Source organism: Erythrolamprus reginae, chromosome 11, assembly GCF_031021105.1.
Source record: "Erythrolamprus reginae isolate rEryReg1 chromosome 11, rEryReg1.hap1, whole genome shotgun sequence".
Lineage (NCBI taxonomy): Eukaryota > Metazoa > Chordata > Lepidosauria > Squamata > Dipsadidae > Erythrolamprus > Erythrolamprus reginae.
The window spans coordinates 32,881,540-32,897,533 of NC_091960.1; the positions used below are offsets into that span (position 1 = coordinate 32,881,540).

The following is a 15,994-nucleotide window of genomic DNA, read 5'->3' on the forward strand; positions in this document are numbered from 1 at the left end:
GGACCTGGAGAAGGCCCACTCTGTAGGACCTAATTGGTCACTGGGATTCGTGCGGCAGAAGGCGGTCTCGTAGATACCCTGGTCCAGTGCCATGAAGGGCTTTATAGGTGATGACCAATACCTATAACGCCATCATTTGGAAGTGCTGGACTACAAACCCAATCAGCCAGAACATATAGAAAAAGTTCCATAAGGGGTGGGAGATTAGTTTCTTTTAAACCCAGGAATTTAGATCAGAGACAACTGAGTTGAAATCTTAAATGAACTCCGTGGTGATTTGAATTCAAAGTCTTTACTGTTAGATTCACACAGCATAAGGGAAAGGGAAAGATTCCCCTTGCACATACGTGCTAATCGTTCCCAACTCTAGGGGGCAGTGCTCATCTCTGTTTCAAAGCCAAGGACCCACTGCTGTTTGAAGACGTCTCCGTGGTCATGTGGTCAGCATGACTAAACACTAAAGGCGCACGGAACACTGTTACCTTACCACCAAGTGGTCCCTATTTTTCTACTTGCATTTTTTACAGGCTTTCGAACTGCTAGGTTGGCAGAAGCTAGGACATCGACACATAGAAGATTGACAGCAGAAAAAGACCTCATGGTCCATCTAGTCTGCCCTTATACTATTTCCTGTATTTCATCTTAGGATGGATCTATGTTTATCCCAGGCATGTTTAAATTCAGTGACTGTGGATTTACCAACCACGTCTGCTGGAACTTTGTTCCAAGCATCTACTACTCTTTCAGCAAAATAATATTGTCTCACGTTGCTTCTGATCTTTCCCCCAACTAACCTCAGATTGTGCCCCCTTGTTCTTGTGTTACTGTGGGACAAGTAACAGGAGCTCACTCCATTATGTGGCAAGAGGGATTTGAACCGCTGAACTGTCAATCTTTCAATCGACAAGCTCAGCATCTTAGTCACTAAGCCACCACATCCCATCACAGCGCACCAACTATTGAAAACTGTAATCATGGCAAGAGGGGCTAGTGTCTTAGGTCTACTTTATTTAGTACTATGACTCAGTGTTATCATCCATATCCCAAAAAATACCAGGGCTGAATCTGGTAATAAAAATAATAGTGATGGGTGAAGTTTGTCTTTGAGTCATCAAAAGCCAGCTACCATAACTTTATTTTATTTATTTTATTTTATTTATTGGATTTTTATGCCGCCCCTCTCCGCAGACTCGGGGCGGCTAACAACAATAATAAAAAACAGCATGTAACAATTCAATACTAAACAACTAAAAAAACCCTTATTATAAAACCAAACATACATACAACCATACCATGCGTAAATTGTAAAGGCCTAGGGGGAAAGAATATCTCAGTTCCCTCATGCCTAACGGCAGAGGTAGGCTTTAAGAAGCTTACGAAAGGCAAGGAGGGTGGGGGCAATTCTAATCTCTGGGGGGAGTTGGTTCCAAAGGGCCGGGGCCGCCACAGAGAAGGCTCTTCCCCTGGGTCCCGCTCTGTGGGACCTAACTGGTCGCTGGGATTCGTGCAGCAGAAGGCAGTCCCTGAGATAATCTGGTCCGGTGCCATGAAGGGCTTTATAGGTCATAACCAACACTTAGGAATTGTGACCAGAAACTGATCGGCAACCAATGCAGACTGCGGAGTGTTGGTGTGACATGGGCATACCTGGGGAAGCCCATGACTGCTCTCGCAGCTGCATTCTGCACGATCCCTAACTTATTTCCCAGTATTGTTATGAAGATTTAACAGTGGTATAGGGGGATTATCTCTGGGCTGCTGGATTGAAGTTAAAACGCTGTAGAACAGTGTTTCTCAACCTCAGCCATTTTAAAATATCTGAATTTCAACTCCTAGAATTCCCCAGCCAGTTCCCAGAATTCGAAAGCTACACATCTTAAAGTTTTGAGGCAAAGAAACACTGCTGGAGACCCTCCTTTGAAACAAAGCATTTTGCTCTCTTGCCCTTGCCTCCAACTCTTTCCAATTCAAAGTGTTGGTTATGACCTATAAAGCCCTTCATGGCACCGGACCAGGTTATCTCCGGGACCGCCTTCTGCCACACGAATCCCAACGACCAGTTAGGTCCCACAGAGTTGGCCTTTTCCAGGTCCCGTCGACTAAACAATGTCGTTTGGCGGGACCCAGGAGAAGAGCCTTCTCTGTGGTGGCCCCGACCTTCTGGAACCAGCTCCCCCCAGATATCAGAGTTGCCCCCACCCTCCTTGCCTTTTGCAAGCTCCTTAAAACCCACCTCTGTCGTCAGGCATGGGGGAATTGAAATTTTCCCTTCGCCCTAGGCTTATAGAATTTATACATGGTATGCTTGCTTGTATGATTGGTTCTTTAAATTGGGGTTTTAAAAGATTATTTTTAATATTACATTTGTTTTTATTGTTGTTAGCCGCCCCGAGTCTTCGGAGAGGGGCGGCATACAAATCTAATACAAATACAAATACAATTCCCCATTTCCCAAATATTAATCCATATTTCATATGTACTACTCATTCTTAGCCCTTTAGTCTATTCTCAGCCACAGAAATGAATTGGACCAATCACTATCATTCAGCCCAACCTAACTCACAAAATTGTTGTTCTGGGGTTTAAATAAAGGGTGGGTCCCATATAAGCTTCCCTGAGATCAAGGAAATATTATACATACACACACCCTGTTTCCCCTAAAATAAGACATCTGATAATAAGGCCAATCAGGCTTTTGAGTGCATGGCAATAAGGCCAAGCGCTTGTTTTAGGGTTCAAAAAAATATAAGACCGGGTCTTATTTGTGCATATGTGTGTAATTAATTAATTGTGAGCCGCCCCGAGTCTTTGGAGAGGGGCGGTATACAAATCTAATAAATTAAATTGAAATTGAATTAAATTAAATTGCTTAAACAAATACATTATAGTATTCCAAGTTGATTTAATTGGGATATGTTGAATAAACAATAACTAAATTCACCACACTCAGCCAACAAACGCATGGTGGTTTTTTAAAGGATATAGTAATTTTCATGGTATGGCAGATTTTATTGATGTATTTATTGCTCTTTTTACTTGTATTTATAAATGTTGTTAGCCGTTCAGAGTCCGTTTCGGAGTGAAAAGCATATAAATACAATCAATAAATAAAGGTTTAGCCTGACCTGTTGAGTAAAGCAGAATTAAGTTCCTGTGTATAATGTTCATCCAGGTTTCATAATTCTAATAAACAATCTTGATCCCTGCCACTTTGAGGTCTGACTCAGTTAGAAGAAGGGAGACCTCAAGACAAGCTGACTGAGAGAACTGTCCTTACTTGAGTGAAACATGAGAGTTGGACAGGATGTGCGAAATGAACTACACTTGTCCCACCTGATGGGGTTAGTGCTATCAAAATTAATGTGCAAAAGTCGATACATACAGGCAGGGGTTTTTTTCTGCGTTATCAGTTTTGGTGATTGAGTGGTTCCCAATGTAAATGACATTGCACATTAATTAATGCAAAGAGAGAAAAAAAACCCTGAATTATTTTCATAGATTTCTTTTTTTTTCTCTTTGCATTAATTAATGTGCAATATCATTTACATTGGTGATTGAATGGTTCCCAATGTAAATGATAGGGGAAGGTTGGGTAGGGAAGGTTTGCCTATTTGCCGATGACTCTAAAGTGTGCAATAGGGTTGATATTCCTGGAGGCATCTGTACTATGGTAAATGATTTAGCTTTACTAGATAAATGGTCAAAGCAATGGAAACTGCAGTTTAATGTTTCCAAATGTAAAATAATGCACTTGGGAAAAAGGAATCCTCAATCTGAGTATTGCATTGGCAGTTCTGTGTTAGCAAAAACTTCAGAAGAGAAGGATTTAGGGGTAGTGATTTCTGACAGTCTCAAAATGGGTGAGCAGTGTGGTCGGGCGGTAGGAAAAGCAAGTAGGATGCTTGGCTGCATAGCTAGAGGTATAACAAGCAGGAAGAGGGAGATTATAATCCCGCTATATAGAGCGCTGGTGAGACCACATTTGGAATACTGTGTTCAGTTCTGGAGACCTCACCTACAAAAAGATATTGACAAAATTGAACGGGTCCAAAGACGGGCTACAAGAATGGTGGAAGGTCTTAAGCATAAAACGTATCAGGAAAGACTTCATGAACTCAATCTGTATAGTCTGGAGGACAGAAGGAAAAGGGGGGACATGATCAAAACATTTAAATATATTAAAGGGTTAAATAAGGTCCAGGAGGGAAGTGTTTTTAATAGGAAAGTGAACACAAGAACAAGGGGACACAATCTGAAGTTAGTTGGAGGAAAGATCAAAAGCAACATGAGAAAATATTATTTCACTGAAAGAGTAGTAGATCCTTGGAACAAACTTCCAGCAGACATGGTTGGTAAATCCACAGTAACTGAATTTAAACATGCCTGGGATAAACATATATCCATCCTAAGATAAAATACAGGAAATAGTATAAGGGCAGACTAGATGGACCATGAGGTCTTTTTCTGCCGTCAGACTTCTATGTTTCTATGATATTGCACATTAATTAATGCAAAGAGAAAAAACAACCCTGAATTATTTTCATAGATTTCTCAATTCATAAGAGGAATGAGCAGGGGGACAAAATTCTTGATTAGATCTCCTAAATTGGAGAGCAAACATGCACACACAATTTCTTCAGGGCAACAACAGGGTCTTTTCCAGTTACAGAGGAAACCCCACCCCCAACACACATTGCTAATTGCTTGCATTAGGCGCTGGGGGAAGGGGAAAATCATTTTGCCTGAGGTTGTTATCTCTTTGCTCCTGAGCTTCATGGATCCATTGCAAAAAAATATGCTAGCAAAAAAATATCCCCCCTCAACAGAAACTCCAAAAACAACTCTCAACCTTTCACCAATTGTTAACCAAACACCAAATGCACCAGATTTAGCAGGAGTGCAAAGCCACACAAAGCAAAATGGCTGCCAACAGCATCATGGAAGCTTTGATGGTTATTTAAAAGCATCCTTTTGCATACACAACCATTGCATGTTATCTCTTCAGATTGCAAAGCCAAGTGAGAAAATAGAAGACAAAAAAGTCAACCCGTTCTCCATTTTGCCGAAATTTTGATTGCTTTGTTATCAGAGGAGTCAACTGGGAGAGGAGGGTTGGGGAGAGGAGGGGAGTGAAAAAGAGAGAGAGAGAGAGAGATGGAAACAAACCCCCTGCTGGGACAGGCTATTCAAAGCTGGTTCCTGTAATAAAGTGATTTAATAGATCTAAAGAGGCCAATTCCCTCCTTTCTTCCACAGTTGCTTCCTGTGGGTTATCATTCACATATGTAAATGACCAGAAGAGGGTTATCTCTGACCCTCATGCAATTAAAGAAGTCCTCCATCTGTTTTTTGGAGGACACAGGGCATAGATAAAGAAGCCAGATTCGTGTTCTTTTCCTGTGAGGGTTTCCGAATAGCGGGTCATCTGTTAAGTCATTGTCCAGTTTCTATTTCTGGCCCATCAATGCCTTCCTCACACCATGCAATATGGGCAAACGATTTGGAAAGCAACTAAAATAATATAGTGACATATTAAAATGCATTTGACACAATAGTTTAGAGGTCAAAGCATTTCAATATCGTTCTTTTTGGTGCATCTAGGAATTTATTGGACATATAAATCCTCCAGTACAGTGGCTCCATTCTGCAGTTTGACAAATATCGTAGGTCATAGTTATAGTAATGTCTGAAATGGGGTTCTCACGTTTCTGCTCTTTAGAAACATAGAAACATAGAAGACTGACGGCAGAAAAAGACCTCATGGTCCATCTAGTCTGCCCTTATACTATTTCCTGTATTTTATCTTAGGATGGATATATGTTTATCCCAGGCATGTTTAAATTCAGTTCCTGTGGATTTACCAACCACGTCTGCTGGAAGTTTGTTCCAAGGATCTACTACTCTTTCAGTAAAATAATATTTTCTCATGTTGCCTTTGATCTTTCCCCCAACTAACTTCAGATTGTGTCCCCTTGTTCTTGTGTTCACTTTCCTATTAAAAACACTTCCCTCCTGAACCTTATTTAACCCTTTAACATATTTAAATGTTTCGATAATGTCCCCCCTTTTCCTTCTGTCCTCCAGACTCTACAGATGGAGTTCATGAAGTCTTTCCTGATACGTTTTATGCTTAAGACCTTCCACCATTCTTGTAGCCCGTCTTTGGACCCGTTCAATTTTGTCCATATCTTTTTGTAGGTGAGGTCTCCAGAACTGAACACAGTATTCCAAATGTGGTCTCACCAGCGCTCTATACAGTGGGATCACAATCTCCCTCTTCCTGCTCGTTATACCTCTAGATATGCAGCCAAGCATCCTACGGTACTTGCTGTTCCTACCGCCGGACCACACTGCTCACCTGCTCTTTAGTTGATATAAAACTCCTTTTTGCAATTCATTACTTGCCCTATTCCTTAACAAAGCTAATTAATTATATGGAGTAGACTAGCATATCCCGGCTCTTAAAAAATTCAGATGACCAATAGGTGGCAGCACAGAATATGCTCTCCTTTGCTGCCATCTAGTGGTCATTTGGATTTTTGTAGCCTAGTTGACAAATTTGCCTTGGAGTTCCCAGGGCTTTCTGCAGATCACTATGACTAGGGAACTAATACTATCCAGTAGAATACATGTACCACGATTTTAAGTTATATTGCACAGAAATAGATGTTCAAATTGTGGCATTGTCAGAAAACATCTGCATAAAATGATGCTGAGTTTTCGGAATCAATTACAGACCTACCTGCTTGTCCAGGCTGACTAAGGTTACACTATGTCATATCTTACATTCGTTCTGCTCGTGTTGTTATGAACGATGTTACAGCCTTAGCTTTTATGATTTTGTTTGTATTAGATTTTAATACATTTATATGGTTTTATAGGTTTTATTTTCTCCTGGTTTAGGTATTTATAGTTTCATTTTTTCTCCATCAGCATCAGGAAAATTGAAGGAAGACTAGTATGACATGCCCTCTATAAAAGTTCTATATTTGCAATTGTTGAATAGCACTTGAGAAAACTGATATATGTCAATCAAACGTCCACCACTCAAAGACAAGATTCAAGATGGTAATATTTTTTTTAAAAAAACTCAGAAGAAACAGCTTTGCTCAAGTTGTATTATTTCCTTCTGTTGGCTAACGAAAAAGGAACCATTTTTGATCAATTATATGTTTTCTTCTACCGGTACAAGACATCCACAATTACAGTTCATAAGAGTTTCCAACCATTTCCTTCCGAAGCCTGCCCATGTCAGCGATGTATCAACAGAGTAATGACAACACTATCAATCACCAGTGAGGAGTGCCCGAGATTAATCTCTAGTTCAACAAGCTGCAGAATGCTTATTCTCAAGACTTTATGGATTTCCCCATCAGGGACAAAGACAATTCCCTCCTCTCCAAGATCAGCCATTTCTACCTCCTTTTTTCAGATGCTACTTCCTGCATCTTGATATAGAATTAATGGAAATCTCTGTAAAGAGATATTTATTTGTTGGACCAGGTCAAAAAAAGAATCTGAGTCATCATCTTTTCTGGTGATTTTTGGCCTGAGGCTTTGCTGCAATTTTCATCTTCCCTAGTACTCTAAGTTGCTTAAAAATAAACTGATGTTTATTTACTTATTTATTGGATTTGTATGCCGCCCCTCTCCGGAGACTCGGGGCGGCTAACAGCAATAATAAGACAGCATACAATAATAATCCAATACTAAAAACGATTAAAAACCCATTATTATAAAAACCAAACATACATACAGACAGACATACCATGCATAAAATTGTAAAGGCCTAGGGGGAAAGAGTATCTCAATTCCCCCATGCCTGGCGGCAGAGGTGTGTTTTAAGTAGCTTAGGAAAGGCAAGGAGGGTAGGGGCAATTCTAATCTCTGGGGGGAGTTGGTTCCAGAGGGCCGGGGCCGCCACAGAGAAGGCTCTTCCCCTGGGTCCTGCCAAGCGGCATTGTTTAGTCGACGGGACCCGGAGAAGGCCAACTCTGTGGGACCTAATCGGTCGCTGGGATTCGTGCGGCAGAAGGCGGTCCCGGAGATATTCTGGTCCGGTGCCATGAAGGGCTTTATAGGTCATAACCAACACTTTGAATTGTGACCGGAAACTGATCGGCAACCAATGCAGACTGCGGAGTGTTGGTGTAACATGGCCATTTTTGGGAAAGCCCATGATTGCTCTCGTAGCTGCATTCTGCACGATCTGATTTTAGGAATAATTTGCTCTATTGTTCTAAAGCTGGGAATATCCACGATCGACTGTGAAACTCACTTGGCGATGATGGAGATATAACAACATAACTTATGTTTCCTTAGGGAATTATTGAAACCCCTAGAAGTATGGGTTATGAATGTGAAATTCAAATGGAACTTTAGACTAAAATACGGTGTTCAACATTGTTTAGATCAGCTGCCGACTTTCCAGGAAATCTTAAAACATAGCATCCTACAGCCATTTGGGTGTTTTCTATCACCTAAAGTAGAGATGTGTAACTTTGTCAACTTGAGGGGAAATAAAGCAATTCCCTTTGTTTTTACTGCCTATCCCACAGCACCTGCCACAAAAGGCAAAAAAAGTTAAGTTTTTTTCATACCTCGAGGGATGTAACTTCTCTGGGCCAATAGTCATAGTTGATTTTTGGCAACATGCTATGACTGATTTTGATAATATACGATAATATGCTAGAGGCAGCCCTGCTAAAAGTAAGCAGGTCAAATGTTGAATAGCACCCTCGCATACATAGTTCACGATTTTCCCTTCTGTCACACTAAAATTTGGATGTCGGTTTTGGGGGAGAAACCTTCAAAGCTTTTTAAAGACCTTTTGTAGCCCCTGGACCTAAGATTGAGACTCTTCCCCTGAAGGAAAGGTTTGGCCACTTATATATCTGAACTCACTCTAATCAGCATTCATTAGATGCATCACCTGTTCGTATAATCACTATGCCATATATCTGTGAAAAATTGGGGCTACAAAAGCATGCCTTCATATTAAAGAATATAAAAACAAGGAAGAGGGTGAGGAAAGATCTAAGAAGAAGAATCCACAGCTGGGCCATTCCTTTATTAGGGCCAAGGAAAAAGGTACAATAGGATATTAAGCCTTTAAGATCTCCAGAATTCTTCCAGGCAATTCTTGCAACAATAACAAAATGGGGAAAGGAAGAAGGGTGAAAGTTTAAAAAACATTCAGCCTGAAGTTTTGCAGATTAAAGTCAATCTTAAAAAGGAAATTGTAGCTTGAAATTAAGGGGTTCCTTACCCTCCTGTGCCCCAAAACATGCATACTTCAAACAAATTGTTTGAGCCCTTCATGGCATCGGACCAGAATACCTCCGGGACCGCCTTCTGCCGCACGAATCCCAGCGACCGGTTAGGTCCCACAGAGTTGGCCTTCTCCGGGTCCCGTCAACTAAACAATGTCGTTTGGCGGGACCCAGGAGAAGAGCCTTCTCTGTGGCGGCACCGACCCTCTGGAACCAGCTCCCCCCGGAGATCAGAACTGCCCGTACCCTCTTTGCCTTTCGTAAAGTTCTTAAGACCCATCTTTGCCATCAGGCATGGGGAAACTGATACATTTCCCCCGGGCCTATACAGTTTATTTATTTATTTATTTATTTATTTATTTATTTATTTATTACTTAGATTTGTATGCCGCCCCTCTCCGAAGACTCGGGGCGGCTCACAACACGTGGAAACAAATCATAAATAATCTGACAATTTAAAATATTTAAAGATTTAAGAAAGACCCCATATACTAACAGACATACACACAAGCATACCATATATAAATTAACATGCCCAGGGGGAGATGTTTCAGTTCCCCCATGCCTGACGGCAAAGGTGGGTTTTAAGGAGTTTACGGAAGGCAGGAAGAGTAGGGGCAGTTCTAATCTCCGGGGGGCGTTGGTTCCAGAGGGCCGGTGCCGCCACAGAGAAGGCTCTTCCCCTGGGGCCCGCCAACCGACATTGTTTAGTTGACGGGACCCGGAGAAGGCCCACTCTGTGGGACATGTTTATACATGGAATGTTTGTGTGTGTGTTTGCTTTTAATAATGGGGTTTTTAGTGTTTTTTAAATTATTAGATTTGTTCTTACATTGTTCTTGTTATTGTTGTGAGCCGCTCCGAGTCTACGGAGAGGGGTGGCATACAAATCTAATAAATAATAAATAATAATAAATAAATTGTACACTGTTGTGTTCATTTTTTTCAATAATGGGTGAGAGTATAGCAAAATCGTTATAAAAATATCCAGAATCCTTCCATTCTTTTTTGCACCAGATAATTATTAGTGCTTGAAATCAGATGCAAAACCAATCTAAAAAGTTTTGTTTTGCCTCCCAAGTGCTGGGGATGGGTTTCAAAGATCTCCCAAAGCTCTAAATTTCAGCCACATTCCAAGCAACAGAGAAAGAAGGTGGTTAAACAAAGCCAATGTCCCTTCATACATATCTCTCCAAAGAAAACAGGGGAATCAGCATTCCAGGTTTATTCCCTTCAGGCTTTTCCATCAACTCATCTAGGCCTTTACCTGGGGGAATCATTCCCAGAGAAGGGGTGGAGGGTCAATAAAATACAGAAATCGGGAGTTGCATCCATTCATTTTGTAAATTTATCCTGCGCCTGGGTGTGAATGAAACTTCGTGAAAATTCCAAAGAATTATCCAAAGCAGCTGTGAGCGATAATATGTATCTGTGTGTATGAATTCTACACGGGGCAACCAACTTAATCTAAGAATTGAAAATAAGTGGTCTAGAGCAGTGTTTCCCAACCTTGGCAACTTGAAGATATCTGGACTTCAACTCCCAGAATTCGCTGGCTGGGGAATTCTGGGAGTTGAAGTCCAAATATCTTCAAGTTGCCAAGGTTGGGAAACACTGGTCTAGAGTTCCCTTCTACCTCTCTTGTTCAATAATGAATAGACATTATAAAATACAATTCATATTAAAAAAAAGCCAGCAAATGTGAATCATGAAATACTTTACCCAACACAAGGTTGCATTCAAAACCCCACAACCTTATTATTAAATCCCAAACTCATCATTTGTTTTCCCCTAAAAAAGGACAGTCTGCATTTAGCCATATGAACGAGCACCATTGAAAATTATTATTATTATTATTTATTAGATTTGTAGACTCGGGGTGGCTCACAACACAATAAAAACAGTTCATAACAAATCTAATAATTTACAATTTAAGATATTTTAAAAAACCCATTATTAAACAGACATACATACAAGCATACCATACATAAATTGTATAGGCCCGGGGGAGTTATCTCAGTTCCCCCATGCCTGACGACAAAGGTGGGTTTTAAGGAGTTTACGAAAGGCAAGGAGGGTAGGGGCAGTTCTAATCTCTGGGGGGAGCTGGTTCCAGAGAGTCGGGGCCGCTACATGGACTCCCCAAAGCAAAATGCTTTCGACCTAGCAAGGTAGCTATGTGTAAGATAACAGCATTGCCATATCTTCTATGGATTCCAATCTATTGAGGACAGTGGTAGTCAACCTCTATACCTTTGTGGTTTGGCCACCTTACCATTCCTTGATAAAACTAATGGGGATTTTTTTCTGAGTCTATTTATTTGGGGATTGTTGCACTAAGGCAGTATCTCTACCCAAAGATTGCATTATTCACACGTCAGTACTGCTCAAGTAAATTAGGACCAGGAGGTGATTCCAAGCAAAGATAATCTTGAAGCTTCTTCCAATTAGTAGTTAGAATGTAATTATTTTCTTGTCTTAAATTAGGCTTTCTTCTAAACAACTGTTTTGTTCCAAAGAGGTAACTCATGATCAAATCTTAATTTTCGGTTTGCCATCTGAATCCGAAGGAGCATGCATACACATTATAAATTGGACTTTGCAACACTAAATTCAAATCTACTGTTACAGAGCTGGTGGTGTATCCTAGTTTCTTAATCTGAATAAACAAGATCATCTACTATCAGAACTTCTTTCTGCTTATCTTTCCTCTGTAAACAAGAAGAGGTTTCATGTGGATGACAGCATAATACAATCAAGGATGGCATGGCCCCAAAGACAATAAGTACCAGCCAGAAACTGGGGCAGTATTTTATCTGATCTGGTAGGAACAAACATGATTAAAGTGAAGAAAACTTGGCTAATGAGGAATGTGGCTACCCTGTTCTTGCAAGGAAATTAATTCAAAAGGTGCCACTTTTCAGATTATTTACCTTCAAGAGGCAAAGGAAGGCACGTGATACATTTATTATTATTATTATTATTATTATGTAACTTGTTGCTTATATCCTAAGATTTTTATTAATATTGCTTCATCATTGCTTATTGACCCCTATGACAATCATTAAGTGTTGTAGAAACATAGAAGTCTGACGGCAGAAAAAGATCTCCTGGTCCATCTAGTCTGCCCTTATACTATTTTCTGTATTTTATCTTAGGATGGATATGTGTTTATCCCAGGCATGTTTAAATTCAGTTACTGTGGATTTATCTACCACGTCTGCTGGAAGTTTGTTCCAAGGATCTACTACTCTTTCAGTAAAATAATATTTTCTCATGTTGCTTTTGATCTTTCCCCCAACTAACTTCAGATTGTGTCCCCTTGTTCTTGTGTTCACTTTCCTATTAAAAACACTTCCCTCCTGGACCTTATTTAACCCTTTAATATATTTAAATGTTTCAATCATGTCCCCCCTTTTCCTTCTGTCCTCCAGACTATACCGATTGAGTTCATTAAGACTTTCCTGATATGTTTTATGCTTAAGACGTACCACATGATTCTTGACAAATGTATATTTTATTTTATGTACGCTGAGAGCATATGCACTAAGACAAATTCCTTGTGTGTCCAATCACACTTGGCCAATAAAAATGCTATTCTATTCTATTATTATTATTATTATTATTATTATTATTATTATTATTATTATTTAAATTTGTATGCCGCCCCTCTCCGTAGACTCGGGGCAGCTCACAACAATAGTGACAAAACACTATGTAATACAAATCTAATAATTTAAACTAAAAACCCATAATTTAAAAACATGCACACAACACACCATACATAAACAATATAGGCCTGGGGAAGTTATTTAGAGAAAAAGTTAAAATCCACAGCTGGGTGGTAGCTCTTAATAGGATCAGCCAAAATAATGAGCAAGCTTTTGAGTTCACTTGGATTATTCACTAGGATGACTGGGGAGGGGGACTTGCAGAACAGGAATGAGAAAATAGGGGAGCTTGATTCCGAGACTACAAAAACCAGTTAGTTACTGTTAAAATGTGGGAAAAGAGGATAGGCTTGCAGTACAGGAATATTCTGAAAGAAGATCCACTGTGTTCAAACCCAGCATCATCCCAGAATGGAATTCTTTATTGGCCAAGTGTGATTGGACACACAAGGAATTTGTCTTTGGTGCAGATGTTCTCAATGTACATAAAGGGAAAGATACATTTGTCAAGAATCATGTGGTACAACACTTAATGATTGTCACAGAGTGCAAATAAGCAATCGGGTAAGCTAATAAATACTGTACTATAAAAATATCGGCTACAGCTGGGGCTAAGAAACAATGTTCCTTCCCTTTTGGGGTGAAATATAAAAGGCAGCCATTTTATTGCCAGGTAATACCAACAAAAGTACCTTGAATTTCAAATTCAACATGAAGGGATTTTGCTAATGTAAATTTCTCTTTGGGACACAAATATTTATTTCACTCATTTAAATGACATTTACCTATCTCCTCTCCATTCCCAGCTGTGGCCAACTCCTCTGACACTCATGGGCATAGTATATTGTGTGGCTTTCCTACAAGGATCTAGAAGACTATGTTGAACAGGAAGTTCCATTTCGTTTGTAAACCATCTTGGTGATCTCAAAAACGTAAGCAAGGAAGGTGGTAAACTGGAAATGGGTTCTTCCATGAAATTCTCTTATCCTTAAAATCATCTGTGGAATTCTCTCCATTACCACTTCTGGTTTTAAATGCACAATTTTGTTACCCTTCTGTTGTAAAACAAAGAAATCCTTTACTTATTGACACTCAAATTTCCCTTGTAGCATCCATGACACCCATTTTGAGTCAGTTTCCTCTGGAACTCATTAATAAAATTGTATTAATAAAGTAACAGCCTTGCAGAACTTAATTAGACCAGTTTAGTCTTGGTAACTCCTATGGTTTTAAATAATTCCCTTAGGGCAGCTTTCCCTGAATTTTCAGAATTTAGGAGATGGTAACGCAAGAATTGGGAGCATTCTGCCTGATAATGTTGGTTATTAAGTTTTCACCCACAAAAATGTACTACTGTCTTATCCCAAGATTCTTAGTACTGATCTATTTAATGTCAAAATTACAGAGCCACCTGAATCTTAGATATGTACAGGATGCTCACATGCACACATCTGGAAAGCAATTGCTCCCAAATAGTGAAATAATATTTTTATTAATATTGCTTCTTCATTGCTTATTTGACCCCTATGACAATCATTAAGTGTTGTACCATATGATTCTTGACAAATGTATATTTTATCTTATGTACGCTGAGAGCATCTGTACCAAGACAAATTCCTTGTGTGTCCAATCACACTTGGCCAATAAAAATTCTATTCTATTCTATTCTAAGGCTACACTGCAAGTGTTTCAAGCAACATTTGGAAACATCAACCATCTTTTATTAATCAGGGACAGAAATCTTCCTGATATCAATGGCACAAAAACAAGCCAAGAAATATTGTGCCAGCCAGACCTCTCTTAGCAAAATGTATTATTATTATTATAACGTTGGACACAAACTTTAATGCTTTCTCCTTTCACAAGTGAGGAAAGGATGGACTTCCAAATGTTGAACTACAATTCCCAGCATTCCCCCATCGTGCTGGCTGGGGATTCCTGGGAGGTTCAGTCCAGCAACATTTGGAGGACCAGTAGTTCTCTACCCACTTTTAAGCCCCATGCTTAGCTACTTTAGGCAGGATGCTGGTAGCTTCACCAACTCTGTTTTGGAGTGCGTGTAAAGCAATGTTACACAAACCCAGTTAGTTTGCTTTTAGCTTAGTGGATTGTGTGAACACAGCACTTGTTCTTCTAAATCATGATTTGTGGTACAAGCCCTCCTAATGTAGTTTGAATTGTCATGGGTAAAGCAAATATGCCATGCTAACAAGCAAAGACATTTATTATATATTTAGTTATGCCACCTTAGGGTTAAGGCTGCCACATGGAACACTCTTCCTTGGATCTCTATTTGTTCCATGGAAATAAAGACAAATAAGGCCTTTTCTTCCTGTTTTTCCCCCTCTCCATTTGGAAAAGGAAGATTTTAAAACCCTGTTGTTCCCTCTGGAGATGTTTGAAACTGCTTCTTCCCATCACTGCAATCGTGATTCGTGGCCACGAAGGCTTACTCTTCCGGTTGCCCCCTTCCCATTTTTAAAGGCAAAGTCCCAAGCGGACCATTTGGGGAAAGGTGGGGGGGGGGAGGTGTGAGGGAGCTGTTGTTTTTTAAAATTGAAATTAAGCCGCTATCGCTTTCCAGCAACCTAACCATGATGGAGAAACAAAGGAGCCCAGGAACTGGACCTTTCCTGCCTTCGGGAGAGGAAATAAACCCGGGCGGGGTGCACAAGGAGACGCAGAGCAAAAGCCCCCCCCCCCCAAAAAAAAACCCCAGCAAAAACCACGCGTGGAAGCCGAATTGGCGCAGGCACAAAGCGTGTTGGCCCGCGGAGGCTTTGGGGTTTTTTTGGCCAAAACCGAGCCTTTCCTTTCAGAATGAGAAGGTGGGCACCGGCCCAAGAGCTTCGGAGCCTCGCTCGCCTGCGCCGCTTTGACGCCGACCCGCCCCAAAGGCGCAATTCATTCCCAAACTTTACGCGCGGAGAGGCCAATTGCAGGCTGCGCCCAAGCACCGAAGGCCCACGCTGGCCGGCTCCCTTAGGCCCCAAGCCGGCTTTCCCACCCCGGGTTCCCCCTTCTTCCCGACCCCCCCCCCCTCTCCACCCC

General features: G+C 40.5%; 1 protein-coding gene across 3 annotated transcripts in view; it reads right to left on the minus strand.

Moving 5' to 3' along the window:
- Nucleotides 1-15,994, minus strand: part of LIN28A (lin-28 homolog A) — a 62,121-nt gene that overhangs the window by 43,437 nt on the left and 2,690 nt on the right. The window lies entirely within an intron of this gene.